We start from the raw sequence: 20092 nt of genomic DNA on the forward strand, positions 1-20092 counted from the left end.
GTATTATCATTATTACTACCTACTCATACAGCTATTATAAGTACAACATTCTATAAGGTATGTAAAGAATTGTCATCTAAATAACTATATAATTATGAGCTACTATTTTAAAATCTAGCTTTTGTTCAACTCCTAGAGCTATGTTCTCCTTTTCAGATCATGAAACAAATGAGGTTTGACAAATTTTATGTCATTATAATTCTAATTATTCATTTCCTATCAGTCATCTTATTTTTCTACTTGCTTATGACTTTCCCTATCTTGATATTGTTTAGGTGTTTAGAATACTTTTTTATATTTTCTTATACTTTTCTAAAAGCAGTGGAGTTGCTTTAATATGGAATTAATCCCTGGTTTGTTATTTTGATATGTGCTACAGATTATTTGATTAGAAGAGAGCAAAATTATCCCAATGAAAAGGAACAATGTGGAAGTATACTCAATACTTATCCCTTCAGGCTACCATCATAGCAGCGGATGCAATTCTATTCCTCTTGAATCATTTAATTCTTTTTCAAATGAATGATATCAAATGTATATAATAAGCATCAAGTTTTCAAACACATACCGAATTAATTTTTAATAGTGTGTAATTCAAAGAAGTGGCAGTGTTGTGCATAACATTGGCCTGGGTAAAGGATATGCAAGTATTTGGAATGATTCCATCATGAACTTGTTTTCTGCTTTCTCTCTCTTTTTTTATCTGTAGATGGAGCTAATAAGCAATGTTAAGATATTGGTCGTTACATTGAGAATCTCTTGTTAGGTAATAGGCTTGAGAAGTCAAAAGTGGTAAGAGGGACCATGAGGTTCTTTAATCAATCCTCCTGTTTCTTGATTTTTAAATTATGTTATTCTAGAAACTTAGAGAAATCATTGTTTACTTTTTAAAGATTTCTACAAACTATTTTGGAAGCCTAGTCCAGTGTAATTAACCAAAGAACCATCACTTTTATACTAGAAGGATGCTTAAAAGTCATAGGAACATATAAATTTATTTTATTTTTTTATTTGTTTTCAACGTTCATTTCCACAAAATTTTAAGTTCCAAATTTTCTCCCCATCTCTCCCCTCCTCCCACCCCAAAACTCTGAGCATTCCAATTGCCCCTATCACCAATCAGTCCTCCCTTCTAATATCTCTCCCTTCTCTTATCCACATCTTCTCTTTTGTCCTGTAGGGCAAGATAAGTTTCCATACCTCATTACCCATATTTCTTATTTCCCAGTTGTATGCAAGAATAATGCCCAACTGTTGTTCCTAAAATTTGAGTTCCAACTTCTCTTCCTCCCTCTCTCCTCACCCATCCCCATTGAGAAGGCAAGCAATTCAAAATAGGCCATATCTGTGTAGTTTTGCAAATGAATTCCATAATAGTCGTGTTGTGCAAGACTAACTATATTTTTTCCTCCATCCTATCCTGGCCCCCATTTCTTCTGTTCTCACTTTTGACCCTGTCCCACCCCAAGAGTGTTGACTTCTAATTGCTCCCTCCTCCCATTGCCCTCCCTTACATCATCTCCCCCCACCCTGCTTACCCCTTTCTCCCCCACTTTCCTGTATTGTAAGATAGGTTTTCATACCAAAATGAGTGTGCATTTTATTCCTTCCTTGAATTGAATGTGATGAGAGTAATCTTCATGTTTTCTTTTACCTCCCTCCCTTTTTCTCTCCATGGAAAAGTCTTTAAGTTGCCTCTTTTATGAGAGATAATTTGCCCCATTCCATTTCTCCCTTTCTCCTCCCAATATATTCCTCTCTCACCCCTTAATTTCATGTTTTTAGATATGATCCCATCCGGTTCAACTCACTCCGTACTGTCTCTCTCTCTCTCTCTCTCTCTCTCTCTCTCTCTCTCTCTCTCTCTCTCTCTGTGTGTGTGTGTGTGTGTGTGTGTGTATGTAATCCCTCCAACTACCCAGATACTGAAAAAAGTTTCAAGAGTTACAGATATTGTCTTTCCATGTAGGAATGTAAACAGTTCAACTTTAGTAAGTCCCTTATGATTTCTCTTTGCTGTTTAGCTTTTCATGCTTCTCTTCATTCTTGTGTTTGAGAGTCAAATTTTCTTTTCAGCTCTGGTGTTTTCTTCAAGAATGCTTCAAAGACCTCTATTTCATTGAAAGACCATTTTTTTCCCTGAAGAATTATGCTCAGTGTTGCTGAGTAGGTGATTCTTGGTTTTAGTCCTAGTTCATTTGACTTCTGAATATCATATTCCACACCCTTCAATTCCTTAATATTGAAGCTTCTAGATCTTGTGTTATCCTGATTGTATTTCCACAGCACTCAAATTGTTTCTTTCTAGTTGCTTGCAATATTTTCTCCTTGACCTGGGAACTCTGGAATTTGGCTATAATGTTCCTAGGAGTTTCTCTTTTTGGATCTCTTTCAGGAGGTGATTGATGGATTCTTTCAATATTTATTTTGCCCCCTGGTTCTAGAATATCAGGGCAATTTTCCTTGATAATTTCATGAAAGATGATGTCTAGGCTCTTTTTTTGATCATGGCTTTCAGGTCTCTCCTGGATCTATTTTCCAGGTCAGTTGTTTTTCCAATGAGATATTTCACATTATCTTCCATTTTTTCATTCTTTTGGTTTTGTTTTGTGATTTCTTGGTTTCTCATAAAATCATTAGCCTCCATCTGTTCCACTGTAATTTTTAAAGAGCTATTTTCTTCAGTGAGCTTTTGAACCTCCTTTTCCATTTGGCTAATTCTGCTTTTTAAAGCATTCTTCTCCTCATTGGCTTTTTGAACCTGTTTTTCCAATTGAGTTAACCTATTTTTAAAGGTATTATTTTCTTCAGCATTTTGGGGTCTCCTTTAGCTAGTTGTTGACTCGTTTTTCATGATTTTTTTACATCTCTCTCATTTCTCTTCCCAATTTCCTCCACCTCTCTTACTTGATTTTCAAAATCCTTTTTGAGCTCTTCCATGACCCAAGACCATTGAATATTTATTTTAGATGTTTGGGATACAGAAGTCTTGACTTTTATGTCTTTCTCTGATGGTAAGCCTTGTTCTTCCTCATCTAAAAGGATGGGAGAAGATACCTCTTCACCAAGAAAGTAACCTTCTATAGTCTTATTTTTTTCCCCTTTTTTGGGCATTTCCCTAACCAGCTATTTGGCTTTTGGGTCCTTTGTCAAGAGTAGGGTATGCTCTAGGGATCTGTAACATCTCAGTTCCTCCAAGGTGGCACAATCAAGCATGCACACTGGTCTGGGAGCAAGAAGAGATTTTTGTGCCCAGAATCTTAGTACAGTTTCCTCTTCACAACCACCTTGCCTCCAGTTCTGCCAAGCCAACACTGGAGGCTGAGATTCTTACCTCAGCCCCGTGCCCCCAGGGGTTTTATGATCCAACAATGGATGCACGCTGCTGTAAGGGCTGCTGTGGGAACTGCTGCTGCCTGCCTGATGTAGCTTCTGTGGCTGCTGCCGAAGGCTGGAGCTATGGGAAGGCCCTTCTCCCTTCCCGGCCAGCTGAAAAAAACCTTGTCACTGACCTTTGGTGGCTATGGGTTGAGGGATCTGCAAAACCAGTGCTACTGCAACTGGGGATTCCGCCCCTGAGGCCTGCTTGCATCCTCCTCCCAGAGCCACACTGGTGCTTTCAATGCTGGGCTGGGCTCTGCTCCAAGTCTGGTGTGACAGGCGTTTCCTGTCAGCCTTTTAGGTCACACTGGGCTGGAAATCTCCTCCACTCTGTTGTTCTCCAATTCCGCTGCTCTAGAATTTGTTGAGAGTCTTTCTTTACAGGTATTTTATGGGCTGTGTGGGAAGAGCTAGTATATGTATGTCTTTTTACTCCACCACCTTGGCTCCACCCCACATATAGATAAATTTTGAAAAGTCCTAAAAAGTCATTGTTTAATATTCTAATTTTATAGACAAGACAATTAAGGCTCATAACAGCGAAATGACTATCTAAATTCACCTCAGTAAAAAGTGGCAGAGATAGAAATTCAAACCCAGATTGTAATTTCTTCAGTTTATTTATTTTCTTTGACCTTTAATATTATAGTTTTAATTTAGAACTGTATTTTTTTGTAGATTTGGAGAATCAGAGACAGTCAAATCTTCACAAAGTTGGCTAAATATTTCCATTCCTTTGGCCTTTCAACAAATGGCCAATTGCCCAATACTTGTATCTTTCTGGTTTTATTTTGAAACAAATAGAATTTCTGATTTCCTTTACAGGAGCCAAAAGTAGATATTTCATACAAGTAGGGGTCTGTATACTCAATTACCTTCTTAGTCCTTATATTTAAAAGTAAGAAGAGTCTTATATTCTAAGAGCTAAATAAAGGCTTTTCTTTCAATCCAAGTATTCTCTCATAGTCATCCAATAATTATTTTCTATTCTCAATATGTTAAATTGTTCAATAAATTCTTGGCTTCAGCAAACACTGAAAATAACCATTTTCTTGCCCTAAAGGTTTGTTTCAATTAAATACTTATTATACTCTTAATATGTCCAAAGCACTCTACTGGGCCACTGGAGATGTAAAAATGAAAAAGAAAAAGCCCCTGTTCTAAAGAAGCTTACATCCTATTTGAGGAGTAAAAATGTGTATCCAGATAAGACAACATGAAATTGTTTCAAAAGAGATAGAACACTAACATTTAGGAGGATAACCCCAACTCTACTTTGAAGGAGATTAGAAGTTTTATGAAACAGGGATGAGCAAGTATTACATTCTAGTCACGGACATACAACTGTGCAAAGGAGTGGAACCAAGAGATATAATTTATTATACCAGTAAGAGTTAATGTACCAATTGGACAAAAATGGAAAATTCTTTGAGGACAATAATATGAATTGGATTTGTCAGCTGTGTGTAGGATGGATTGGGGACTGGCTAAACTAGAAGAAGTGATACAAAATAAGAAACCAATGCAAAAGGCTTATGGCAACAAGCTGCAGCTTCAAGAATGGATATCCTATCTTTGGGCTTGAAGGTCAGAACATCTGTAATGGTAATTTGAATTGGAAAATCTTTCCTATTCATTAATAGCCCCATTAAGTCCCATGGAGCCTATGGTGGGAGGAGTTTGCTGGATGGGTGGAGCAGAAAGAGGCCGAGTCAGAGCAGAGCTGAGAGGAATTAGTCTTGAGAGCAGTCAGAGCTAGGAAAGATGCAGGCTCCTGGGTAGCATGAGTGATTTTTGTGATTGCTTTTGATTTTGTTTAAGGGAGTCTGCTTTTGATTTGTTTAATGGACCTGGTTTGTGGGAGCCCTAGCAGGAGGAAGGTTTGGGGATGGTGTTGTCCTCTGCCTTGTTATTGTGTATAGATTTGTGTTGCTGTGATGGATTTGGGTCTGAATAAATCTTTTAGTTTTGTTTTCCATATGGAGAGTCCATGGTATTTCATGATTATGAATTGTGCTAGGATATTCATGGCCACCATAAGTGCTGTGAATATTGCATTGGCACTACAACATCATCTTTGATAGCTGTCCTAAATGATTCAAGTGTATTTGTGGACTTGGGTATGGAGATATGCTTAGAAATTAAAGACGTTATCCTTTTTATATGATATTATACAGTACAGTACTTTACTACATTCATACACTTCTCTAGTAAGATTATATTGTAAAATCAAAATAAGTAAGAGACTGTGAAAGATTAGTGATGCCATTCATTGGCAATGTTATCAGATCATTTTATTAATAATAATTCAACAAAAAATTGTTTATATTGCAAAGCTATCCTCAAGAAAGATGTGGTTTATGAAAATACTTCAGTTCCCATAATGCCAGAACAAAAACCCTTCTCATATCCCTTGCAATATCATGGTGACTGTGCTTTTAACCAGAAAACAGATATTGTTTCCAAAGCCAATATAAAGATTTTTAAATACCTAGGTTAGTCTATCAGTACTGAGGAAGATGATGACTTTTTTCCTTTTGCAGAAACTAAGTATAATACCATCCAAGAAAAAAAATATTTAAGGTAGTAGTAAAAAAAATACAAAAAATCCATGCAATATGTCAGTCCAAATATATTTTCACTGTCACATACATGAACATGACAAATTCTATGAAAAGAATTTTTTTTTAATATTTGGAGTATGGTATCAGAGAATGTTAGAATCTGAAGACTTAGAAATCACATACTCAGTTTTCATCCTCACTTCCATTATTGTTCAGAGGAGAAACTGAGAACAGGCAGCCTAGTAACAGGATTAGTACTGTTTAACAGGAAGAAGTTGAACAGAAAAGGAAGAAATGTCATGATTTTCAGATAACTAAGAAACATTCTTTTAATATGTGCATATGTGTATGTGTGTCTCTGTGTGTGCATGTGCATATGTGTGCATGTATGTATAAGTATGTAGTATAGTGTCTTCATATCAGACACACTATTGAAAGTTCTTAGATGCAATACTCATGGCGATATTTCTGTCAGTCAATTTTGTCAGAACTATTGCCATAGCTAAATAACCTGTTCTTAAAATATTCTTAGTGAGACAGATTTACACACATGTAATTTTAATACCTGGTGATATTTTGGGTGGTTTCAGCTAACTAAACCACTGAGTACTATCTTTATAAAGAGAGAACTTTCTTGTTAACATCTTTTAGGCATGTCTTTTAGATATCTTTTTTTTCCTTTTGATTTAATTTCTGAATTGCTGGATTGCAATGCACATCTGTTCTCTTCCTCACTCCTTTTTATTTAATATTCCAAGAGCAGAGACAGTGATTAACAACCGGCACCTCCTCTGAGCTTCCATTTTCAAACACAGCAGGTCAGAAAAGCTGTTTTAACTGTGCTGAGATATATGAAATGCTGGTCCCAGGTGAAGCACTCCAGGCCACAGAAAGTGAAGCCTTAGGGTGCACGTTATTTTTCTAGCCATATTTTGCATACCATTGATCTCCATGTCCATTTCAAGCTCATTACTTGTTTTCAAGGTGGGTACTTTCTTTCCTCTCTGCATTTTGTAAATGCCAAGACTTTCATGAAAAATGAAATTTCTCAAGTGTGAACTTCCATTCCATCTTAAGATCTCCCAACAAAGAACAATATAACTATTTAACTTATTTAAGTTTAGAGGGGCCATGATGTGATTTTAAAATATATTCTAAACCTAAGAATTTTTGTTTATTCGTTTTCCTTTTAGGACAGAGCTAACAGAAAAGTTTAAATAGATAAAGTTTAACTTCACAAATATTGATATGTAACCAAAACTGCTGATTGGAAAGCCATGATTGTATAGAGAAATCAGAGCAAAGCTTCAACTATTGGAAATAACATGGCATATAATCCCAACTATTATCCAAGGTCCATGTCACAATGGAGAGCCCCATGTATCTTCCTCAATTCTTGACATAATGTTTTTATTTACATCAGCAAAGGTGAATCATCCATGACACCATAATATTCTTTATTTTCATTAACAACAAAATAAATCTCAGTTTGCACAATTAATACCAATATCAAAATTATTTCATATAAAATTTCTACCCTCCTGTTTGAAATACACACTAATGCAATCCACAATAGCTCAGAAGAGAAACAATTGTCACTCGCACATCTTTCAGACTCTTTACTTGCCATATGAAACTCTTACAAGATCTGGAATGGGGGTGGAGCCAAGATGGAGGAGTAGAAAGACACATATACTCTAGCACTTCCCCCACAGACCACAAAATATCTATAAAAAATGACTCTCAACAAATTCTAGAGCAGCTGAAGCCATAGAACAACAGATCAAAAGAGGTTTCCAGCCAAAGGTAACCTGGAAGGCCAACAGGAAAGGTCTATCTCACGAAACACTGAGCCAAGCAGAGATCAGCCCTGTCCATGGCACTGAGAGGAACCGGACCTGAACAGACCTCTGAGGCAGAGTTCCCAGCAGGGAGGAGCACAGATCCTCAACCCAGAAACAACAAAGAAAGCTCCAAAGGTCAGTGTGGGAGGGTTTTCCCATCTGGGCAAGAGGGGATGGGTTTCCTCCAACAATAGCCCCAGGTGATGGCAGAAGCCATGGCAGCAGACTGCAGGCAGCTATGGTGGCCAGGAAGCAATCTGGGTCCATTGTCCAAACAGCTCAGCTTAAAGCCTCTGGTGATAGGGAGTAGCTGATCTAAACCTCAGCCCTGACTGAGGGCCCCACCCCCACCCAAAGCCCCAGAAAATCAAGCAGCTAAGTCTAATCTCAGCCTTGAACATGGCATGAACTGGGGAGAGGAGAAACAATAGGATCATCCTCTTGACAAAGGATTCAGAACTCAAGTAACTGGCTGGGAAAATGCCCAAAAAAGGGAAAAAAAATAAGACCATAGAAGGTTACTTTCTTGGTGAACAGGTGTCTCCTCCCATCCTTTCAGATGAGTAAGAATAAGGAAAAATGTCAGAGGAAGTCAAGGCCCCTGCCTCCAGGGCCTCCAAAGGGAACTTAAACTATGCTCAGGCAACAGAATAGCTGAAAAGTGAGTTAGCAGCTTGCTAAAGGAGAAGCAAAAACATGCTGAGGAAAATAACACCTTTTAAAAGAGGCTAACTCAATTGGAAAAAGAGATCCAAAAAGCCGATGAGGAGAAGGAGGCTTTAAAAAGCAGAATTAGCCAAATGGAGGAAAAGGTTCAAAAGCTCACTGCACAAAATAGTTTGTTGAAAGAGAGAATTGAGTTCAGGGAAATGAATGACTATGAGATAAGTTGGAACATTAATTCATCTTTGGTGGAGTTGTGCAACGATCCAGCCATTCTGGAGAGCAATTTGGAACTATGCCCAAAGGACTTAGTCAAAACCCAGTGATATCACTTCTAGGACTATATCCCAAAGAGATAATGAAAATGGAAAAAAGACCTACATGTACAAAAATGTTTATAGCAGCTCTTATTATGGTGACTGAGAACTAGAAATTGAGGGGATGCCCATCATTTGGAGAATGTCTGAACAAGTTGTGGTATGTGAATATAATGGAATACTATTGTGCTATAAGAAATGATGAACAGGTGGACTGCAGGAAAAATCTGGAAAGACTGACATGACCTGATACTTCGTGAAGTGAGGAGAGCCAGGAAAGCATTATACACAGTAACAGCCACAGTGTATGATGACTAATTTTGATAGACTTGGCCCTTCTAATGCAATGCAAGGAAACTAAAATAATTCCAAAGGACTCATGATGGATAATGACATCCACATCCAGAGAAAGAACTATGGGGTTGGAAGGTAGAGCAAAGCAGACTATTTTTGTTTTGGTTTGTTGTATTTTGTCTTATTTTTCATGGTTTCTATCTTTCATTATAATTCTTCTATGCAAGATGACTAACGTGAAGATGTGTTTAATAGGAATTTATGTGTAGAGCCTATATCAGATTGTATGTCATTTTGGGGAGGAGAGAGTGGGGAGGGTAAAAAAATTTAAAACTTATGGAAGTGAGTGTTGAAAACTAAAAATAAATAAATAATAAAAAAGAAAACATAAAACAAAACAAAACATAAAACAAAACAAGAGAACATAAAACAAAAATAGCAAGAAAAAGTCACAATTCTCTCAAACATAAGCTTTTTCAAAAAGGAGAAAATCAGAATTAGAACTAAAAAAAAAAAACAAAAAAAAAACAAAAGCAGAAAGACCATCAAAAGTTGGCAAAACCACAACATATGACCATTGCACAAAAACGAGAAACCTGAATTTGAAGAGATTAAATTAAGGAATGTTCTAAGAATTATGAGTCTGGTAAAGGAAAAGTAATATGCAATAGAAAACTTGAATATCGTGCTCCAAAATATAATACAGAAAAATTGTTGATAACTATTAGAAGTAAACTTCAAAGTATGGTTTAAGAGAATTCACAGAACACCAAAGGAAGTTCAAAATGTAATCCACAAGATACATCATAGGGGGAAAATTTTAGAATTGTAATAACTAAAAGTTTTTGTAAATCATCTCACATAAAAGAGGTAAGAAAGAGCTGTTACAATGGAGGGGAAGAAGAAGAAGGTGACAGGGAATTCATGAGCCTTCCTTTCATCGGATTTGGAAATAATATACACATTCAATTGGGTATGGAATTATTTCCTACCCTACAGGAAAATAGAAGAGAAGGGAATAAGAGAGGGGGGATAATAGACAGGATGGCAGATTGGCGGAAGGGGTAATCAGAAGCAAACTCTTTGGTAGAGGGACAGGATAAAGGAGAGAATATAATAAATGTAGGATGGGAAAGGATAGAGGGAAGTATAATTAGTCTTTCACAATATGACTGTTATAGAAGTGTTTTGCATGAGTCTACATGTATAGCCTATATCAAAATGCTTCCCTCTCAATGAGGGTGGGTGCAGAGGAGGAAGGAAGAGAATGTGGAACTCAAAGTCTTAAAAATGAATGTTAAAAATTGTTTTTACATGCCACTAGGAAACAAGATATATCAACAATGGGGTATACAAATCTATCTTGCCCTACGGGAAAATAAAAGGGAAGGGGATGAGGTGAGGTGATAGAAGGGAGAGCAGATTGGAGGAAAGGGTAATCAAAATACATACTGTTCTGGAGTGGGGGGAGGGAGGATATGGGGAGAAAATTTGAAATTCAGAATTTTGTGGAAGTTACTATGGAAAACTGAAAATAAATTTTTTAAAAAAGAAATTAAAAAAAGAAATGATAAAATCTAATAAGTACAAAAGAGGCAAATACATAAATTGCAGTAGCCTCAAAGGTAACATAGAAAATGAAAAAGTATATTATCAAATAAAAATGTATCAGAGTTGTAGTGTCTAGATTCATAAAATATTGTATAGATTAACTGTAAAACAATGTAAATAATAAGATATATTTAGGATGTTTTAATATTCCTATCTGAGAACTGGATAAATATAAGAGAAAGACAAGATAAAACAATATATAACTGACCAAACTGTCAAAAAATATTTAATTTGCCTATGATGATTTGTGACTAAGAATGTTTTCAAATGTGCTTATTTCTCAACCATCCATGTTACCTTTTCGAAAAGTGATTATGTGGTAGGACATGGAGGAATCACAGACAGATGATAAAAAGGAAAAATAAACATATCCTTCACAGATTACATCACAAGGAAAAATATTAATTGATAAGTAAAATATGAATAAAATAATTAGATGAAAGGAGAAACTGAGTAATGGTATTCTGAATAATTAGGAAAAATCACAAAATCATATGAAATCATGCTATAGAGAATAGGAATGAGACAACAAACCAAAAGTTATTCTATCAAGCTAAAGCAAACCTCAGAGAGAAAAAATATATATTTTTTGAAATCTATAATAAAAAAATAGAAAATACAAAGCTCAATAAACTGAGCATGTAACTTAACAGACTAGAAAATAAACACATTAGCTTCTCTAAAACAAGAAATGTTGAAAATTAGAGGGAAAAAATATGAAACCAAGACTAGAGTTTATAAACCAAGTCAAGACTATTACTGTTGCTGTGTTTGTCTTTGTTAATGCCATGTCAATCAGCCTATCAAAGGGATACTTTATGGAATTTGATTTTTAAAAAATTTAAAAATATATTAACAGAAATGAAAAAGATCTAGAGCATTAAGGGAAATAACAACCACAAAGTAGGAAAAATGGTGAAATAGTAGCTCCTGACTCTAGCCTATATTATAAAGCAGCAACCACCAAAATCATTTGGTATTAGATTAAAAAACAGATAAGCAGATCAGTAGAGTAATTTAAGGAGAACAAGAAAAAATGGAGCTCTACACTCCAATTTTTGTTAAATGAGAAAATACAAATTACTTAGGAAAGAACTTCTTATTTGATTAAAAACTAGTGGGAAAAATGGAAAGCAGTCTGGCATACATTAGACCAAGATTAACCTCTTGTTCCACACTCCACAATAAATTTAAAATGAATGAATGACCTTACCATTAAAGATAATATCATAAGAATTTTAGAAAAGAAATCGTTCCATTATCTTTTACAGCTATGACTAGGAGTATTAACCAAACAAGAGACAGTGATATATACATATATATATATATATATATATATACATATATATATGTATATATATATATATATACAATTATAAAGGATAAAATAATTTAAGGAAGTTTCTGTACAACTAGAAGCTAGGTTAGGGTGAGAATGGTTAAATGGCAAGGGTGTAGAGGGAGAATCTTTGCAACAAATTTTTTATCCAAGGGTTTTGTATTCATGATACAGACATTAACATACATATATAAACATATATGGCTATGTAGTCAGACATTTCTTTCATATCTGACTCTTCATGACCACATTTGGGTTTTTCTTGGCAAAGACTGAAGTAGTTTTCCTTTTCCATCTCTAGCTCACTTTATAGATGAGGAAACTGAGGCAAAAAGGATTATGGATTTAGAGCCATAAAATTATCAAAAGTATACTTTATAGACCAGGATAAAACTGCAAAAATTATTTGTAAGAAAAATATTCTAGAATCCCTAGAAAAATAATAAAGTATAATAAGAATGAAGAGGGTATAGTATTACAAGTTTGCAAACTTTATTACAAAGCAGAGATAAGTGAGTTGGAGTAGTGGATAGACTTGCAGGGATGGGAAACGTGGACCCTAGAGGTCACATGTGGCCTTCTAAGTCTCTGAGTGTAGTCTTTGGACTGAGTCCAAGTTTTCCAGAACAAACCCTTTTATTAAGGGGATTTTTTCTGTGAAGTTTTGCTTCAGTTAAAGGGCCACAGTTGAGTATGTCAAGGACCACCTGTGGTCTCCAGGCTGCAGGTTCCCCACCCCTGGGGATAGAATATTGAATTTGGAAGAAAAATTTAAATTCTGTCTCAAATATTTACTAACTGTGTCATGCTGGACAAGTAACAACTTCTAGGTCTCTGGGGATAATAGTAGTATCTACCTCAAAGTGTTTCCATAAAGTGCAAATGAGATAACAAAAATAATGGACTTTGTAAAAATAAAAATGCTAAATTAATGTTATCTATGTTATTATCATCATTACTATTTTTAAGATATTAACCTAGATAAATAAGACATACTAGATAAGAAACAGAGGAGAGTGAAGAAAATAATAAAATGATATTCAGTAAACCCAAGAATATACACTATTGGAAGACATTTTTGTCTCAACTTTAATGAGAATTTTAGGGAAAAAAATGGAGAGTAAGTTAACAGAAGTTCAGCTGACAGCATTTGACACCATACACCACAGTAAGCTAAAATGGATGAGAATTGAATATATAATCTAAAATTTCTTTTTAAAAAGAAAAAAATATCATTATTCACAACACTAGTTAGTGGGAAGATTCTTAACCACATAAAGGATTAGAGACAAGTAAACTATTGTGATTACATAAAATTACAAATCTTTTGTGCAAATAAATGAAGAATAAACCTGACCATCATAATAACATATTAAAAAAATTTTCAAAATCCTTTTTAATTTTCATATAAGGAAAAGGATTAGTTCAAAGTAGGAAGAATTATGTACCAAATACAGAAGAATTAAGACTCAATTCACTTTAAAAAAAAATTAGAAAACCTCATGAAGGAAAAAAATGGAACAATATTGAACAATCCAATTTATGGAACAATATTGAAAGTGCCCATCTTTACTGCCTCCATTTAGCATCTCTTGCCCACAACCTGCCATAGTTACAAGAAGTACACAAGTTGATTAAAATTATGTGGCACTGTAGATAAAGTGCTAGACTCAGAATCAGAAAAATTAGTTCAAAACTGGTCTCAGACACTTACTAGCTGTGTGACACTGAATAAGTTGCTCAATCCCTTTTTGCCTCAGTTTCTTCATCTTCAAACTGGGGATAAAAATATCACCTTTCTCTCAGTGTTATTGTGAGAATGTAATGAGATAATTGTAAAATGCAAATCACAGTCCCTAGCATATAGTCAACATTACATAAAATATAATGATGATGATGATGATGACAACGATGTCTTGTATCCATCCTGAGATCCACCATGGTGCAAAAATTCTGCCAGCTCACCTCACCCTTTAGTTACCTTTCCCTGTAAATCAAGTGGCAGCTTCTGATTCTGCCAAACCACATGAGACATATCTGGTTCCCATTCTTTGGTTAGGGATGCCTAAATCTCCAGAAACTGTCTGAAATAACCTCATCAACTTCCTTAAAATCCACCAAAAACTGGTTCAATCTAGCCGAAGAAAGAATAGAAAGCCAAGGGAAGAATTATAGTAGGAAGTCAGAATATGTGACTGGCTATTCCATAAGTAATAGAAAGAGAATTAAAAAACCTAGATGCAGACAGTCCTGTCTACCTAGAGAATACTTGAGGCAGCAACTCAGGTCAACAAATCACAATACCTCTGCCCAGTCTTTTGCATGTACCTAACAATAAAGAGAAGTTATCAGAAAGTGAGTGATGCAAAAAGGTAAGAAGTCTGTAAAAGAAGGATTTCAAGAATAAATTCAAGAAAAGTTTAAGCAAACAGGAAAGTCAACAGAGAGAATCCTAAAACTAGAAAAAAAAAATGTCAAATCTTCAATGAGATTTCAAAGTTCTCATAATACAAACAACAACAGTAAAAAAGAAGAATGAATCAATGCCTAAAGAAATACAGAATACTGTGAACTTCCAAGAAAAGGTAGAATATAAAGATGGTCCAGAATGATTCAAAAAGGAAATCCACAAAAATAGATAGTAGGTACGGATATAATACAAAACTTAGAAATGTAAATTCACAATTAAAAAACCCTCAATTTGCAGAATAGAAAACAAAATAAATCACAAAGGTAGAATCCATCTATAGCAGCGAAAGAAATATTACATATATGGAACAAAAAAAAATGCTGAAGTTGAGGAAAATCTTGCAGAAGAAAAAGAGATGGCAATAACATTAAATAAACACATGATTTCATAACTTCAAATAACTTCAAAGACAGAATGAAATAAAAGATATCTTAAGGATCATGTCTCAAAGAAGAATATGACAAACCACAGAACTTCAAACCTATAATGTAAGAAATAATATGAGAAAACTACCCAGAAATTCTTTATTAAAAAACAATTCACCAATAAAGACAATGCATAGAAACAAGATGGTCAACAGGAAAAAGAAAAAGGATTATGGAGCAAGATTTATAAAGTTAATAACACATTTTTAGCTAGAAGAGAGAGTTCTAACTTGATACATTAAAACTTTAATTCTGGGAGGAAAACACAGAGTTAAAAAAATCAAGTACTTTATAGAATAACAAATCAAGATATGCAAAGAACTAAATACAAAACATATATGCCTAACATTAAGGGAATGATCAAAAAAATCTGTGATAAATGAATCTAATCCAATTAGGGATATGCAAGTATGAGAAATTCCAAAAAACAAGGAGATTTTTATGAATAGTTCATATATACAAAAGTAAAATAAACAGAACTAAAAGAAAACATATTTAATAATTATTAGAACAAAAGGAAGTCAACCTTTAAGTAACTGGTAAAATCAATGATAGTCCTGGAAAAAAAAAGATAATGAAATATGGTTCTTTCCCCATGGATAAGAGGAAGGGCACTTTTAGGGTGGACTGTTTCCTCAGTTGTCAGATGTGGTCACCATTATCAGGGGTTTTGTCATTGATGTTTCAAGGTTAGTTTCAAAGTGAAGCAGGGTAAAGAGAATGATGGAGATATTTTTTTTTTCCAGAATTGATTTTAGTATAGAGACAGAAGACAGCAATAAAATATTTTGTGTACGTAAACATGTAAGTCACAAATTAATGACTTTCCTTGCCCCACATCTCCAGAGGACACATGTATAAAGTGCTTCTAGAGACAGAAATAATGGCTTTTAGGCTGCTGAGAAATTTTTGATATATCCAAAAAGTGAAGAATTGGACAGTTTGCACATTTTGAAAAAGTAGCACTAGCAATATTGATCTTCCTTTCATGGGATTTAAAAATATTCTCTTAAACTGAAATGCACTCACCTATTCAAAAATTTCTTTTACATTGTCACTTAAAACTCCACTAAATATAAAAGTAACAAGAAGCACCACTTTTCTCCTAGAATATAGTTTCTCATCGGACAATTACCTTTCATGAAGATACAGGGTTTGAAAATCAGAAGAAAGCATTCACAAATTTATCAAGGTATGTGGAGAAAATGGGGGAAAACTTTCACTGTCTGATATCTCTGAGTAACCTTGAACTTGAGAGGGAGAGATATAGACAAGAGACGTATGGATACAGACACACAGACTGAGGGACAGAGAAGGAAACTTAGTGAGTGCATATAGGGACAAGGGCCATCCTAGTCTGCTCTTTAGAATAATTATTAGAAATATTATGAGCGGTGGAAATAGTACGGTTCTTCTAAGAAATTCAAAATGATTGGCAAACAATGTGTCCATCCTCTCAGAGGCTGCTAAGGTTCCATCTGCTTTTATTTTCTCTAAAACAAAATGTGCTATGTCTTGCTGACCTCATAATATTCTCAGAGTAAGTTCCCCTTCCTCCTTCCGCCTCACTCTTCAGTCAGTCAGAATTTCCCTCTTCTGGTCTATTCCCTTAGGGTCCAGCCCCAGGGTTTTCAAGGTAATCTGATATCTTAGTCTGTGCTCTAGTGTTGGTGGGGTGTTCATGTATTACCCAGGTAATATATCTACATTATATCAAGGGTCTTCTTGAGATGCAAGGCCATATCCTAATGGGATGATTCACTAATTCCTGGTGGAAATTTGAGGGTCTGTGACAGAATGGGGATAAAAGAGGGAGTGAAGAATGAACTTTGAGCAGGGGCAAGCTTGTTTTCAAAGCACTTTCAACAGTATGTCACACACTACATCTTCTGCCGCATTTTTATTGAAAAGACCTGATCCTAGAGCAGCATAAACTAGAAATCCGGAGTACTTCATAGTAAGTATGTTAACAAGATAATTTCTCATGTTTTGTTTCATCTGAAGAATATTAGAACAACACTCTTTCAAACTGGCTTTTTCATTCTTTCAACTTTCATACTTCAACAGCAAACTGAAATTGTGTCAAATACTAAGTGCTGAGTGAATTTGTTACTACCATATGGTTGAAATACTTTTAAAATATTACGTCTAAAAATTTGGAATTGGGGTTTTCTTTGAATATATTTAGAAGCTTTCCTGAAATCCCCCTAAATATAGCAATCAATGTTTCTCTCTTTTAGAATTTGGCTGAAAAAAATAACAAGGTGAGTTCTCCTGCAAAGCTTCTAATGTGTCCACATCTCCTGCCTGGCGCAGCTGATAGAGAATTGGTCTTTGAGTCAGAAAAACCTGGCTTTAATCTTGTCCCTGCATCTACTAGCTATGTGAACCTGGACAGGTTACATAGCCTCTCAGTGCCCCCAGGTGACAAGAATCAACAAACATTTATTATGCCCCTACTACTATCTGGGCACTGGTGATACATATGTAAAAGAATAAAATAAGCCTTACTTCAATGAGCTTATTTCATTGGAGGAGACAATAGAGTAACAACACACACAGACACACAGAGACACATATACATCTATCATTCAATCAATTAACATTTATTAAGTACCTACTATGAGTCAGGCATTATGCTAAGTGCTTAGGGTATACAAAGCTACAAGAGTCCTCACCCCTGAGGAGTTTATAATCTAATGGATGAATGCTTATACATACATGTACATGTGTTTATACAGATAACTGCATATATTCACATATGTTTATACACATATTACAGAACAAGTGTTGATCTGCATTGGCAAAATGAGTTCTTCATGAGGTACTCTCTACATTAATAAAATTACAGGGTGAGTGCAAAGAAATAAATCCTGTCCCCAAGTAAACTGTCATTCCTGCTATATTGCATATGTGATACACAGTGTATATAAAATCCTAAATTGTATATGTAATCCTTTAGGATTAATGTAAGGAGGCAACACTAAAAATAAAGTAAAATCTTTATATTTGGACATTTCAGGTGATGATTTGAGCACGGGAAGAATTAAGCTGTTCATATCACCGTAAAGGGTCAGTCAATCAGATTTCAAATCCAGATATTTTCAAGGCCTCTTTTAAAATTACTTGAGAGTAGCACCTGAAGCAAAATGAAGTGAAACTATTCCTTTTATCTTTCAGAAAGTCCTGCTAATAGGACTCAACTTTGTTCTACCCTGCTCTCATTCATTTTCCCCCTCAAACATGCTTTCTCTTTCTGACAAAATAATGATTTCATTTGAACCACTGATGATTATCTGACTACATCAGACTTGAAAACTATAATTTGAAAAAGGTGACTCCTCCGCATTAGTAAAGGCCAGCACAGCCTTATTCCTTTTCAAAGGCAGATATTAGAGAGTTTCTTTTAGATTTAAGCTGACATTCTTTGTTCAAGGATTTAAAATCCTGTAGAATATTAAAGCCTCATTTTTATCTGTAAAATATGCTTTTAAAATCTGGTCTCAGTGGGGCTGCTTCATTCCCTGGGCAATTCTAAGTGACATTAAACACAAATGAACAAGGACCACTATGAATCAATTAGAGGAAATAGTACTAAAAAAACAGCAAACAAAGCAAACTAACTAAAAACACCTCTGTAATGGGTGATTGTAAACAAAGCAAAGTCTGGAAATTCAACAGTCCTAGATCTGATTTCTGGCTAAGCCCACTGATTTTAGACATGACCTTGGGCAAGTCATTTAAGCCAATTTAGCCCCAGCTTTCTTGACTAAAGAAATTAATTACCTGATTGAGGATCTCAGATTGCCAAAGAAAATGGCTGGAAGATGTTTTATTTTTTAAATATATTTTACTTCCTCCCAATTGTATATTATATTAAACAATTGTTTAATTTTTTTTTTTTTTTGAGTTTTAAGTTCCAAATTCTAGCCCTTCCTCCTCTCCTCCCTCCCTGAGAATAGGTTATACATATGCAATCATGAAAATCATTCTGGGAGACACTTTCAAAAACATACTAAAGTGCTTTTCACAATTTAAAAAATTACTTATAAGTGTAAACCAATAAATTCAAAAGGGGAAAAAAGTTAAATGTTAATTTTCGAAAGAGGCTGTTGGGAAACTGGGGGATAGGGCTGGAGTGGGAGGAGGCGAGCTATGTAGTAAGGGAGTTTGGAAATAATGATGCTAAAAAAATGCAATTTGTCTCCTGAACTGTGAAATATGAGAGACAATGTGCCATAGTGGAACATCAGGAGGCCCTAAATTTTAGCCCTGCCTTTGACATTTCTTTGGCTCTTTGACCCTGGGCAAGTTATTTAACTCTCTGCCTTGGGTAACTCTTAAAACTATCACTTGTAGAACTGCTGCTGATCTGTATTGCTACAGAGAATTTCTCCAGCTCTGTAGTCCTTATGCCAATGAAACCAGATTTGACCCAACCACAGAGGATGAAATATGACTTTCTCAATTTTATTTTTTCAGTCCTTCTTCATAGAACATTTCTGTCTATTTCTGGCTTTCTGTCCCTCTCTTTTGTTTGTTTTGTTATGTTGTTTTTCCCCTTGTGTTTTGCTTTTCCCTTATTTTGAACCAGTTCCTTCTGGACTATGTACATTTATCCCCCAACTACCCATGGTTTATGTCTTTCCTTTAATTCTATAATATACAGTTTTAGTGGTAACTTTTTTAACGAAGAAAAAAATGCCTTGTGGAACATCTAACATCCTTAAAAGACTCTTAAGGAAAATCAGGGAGTCAGTCAGACCAGTACCTGTGCATTTAAGGGGAAAGAAATATTGCATCTTCTAGCAAAACTTGTTTTCGTCAAATTCAATTCTTTGTGACCCTATTTGGGGTTTTCTCAGCAAAGATACTGGAGTGATTTGGCACTTCTTTTTCCAGCTCATTTTTAGAGATGAGGGCCTGAGACACACAGGGTTATGCGACTTGCCCAAGGTGACACAACTAGTATGTGTCTGAGGCTAGATTTGAACTCATGAAGATGAATCTTCCTGATTCTAAGCTCAGTGCTCTATCCACTGCACCTTCTAGCTGCCCCATGTAGAATGACTGCTTTCAATTTGATGTTGAAGAAGTGTCAGTCTAAGACAGGGTTCCGGCAAAACTTGCTCTTGGTTTAACAGAAAGAAAAAAAATTCTTGGAGCTCTTATTTGCAACTTTTA

Source organism: Notamacropus eugenii, chromosome 4 (assembly GCF_028372415.1).
Source record: "Notamacropus eugenii isolate mMacEug1 chromosome 4, mMacEug1.pri_v2, whole genome shotgun sequence".
NCBI lineage: Eukaryota > Metazoa > Chordata > Mammalia > Diprotodontia > Macropodidae > Notamacropus > Notamacropus eugenii.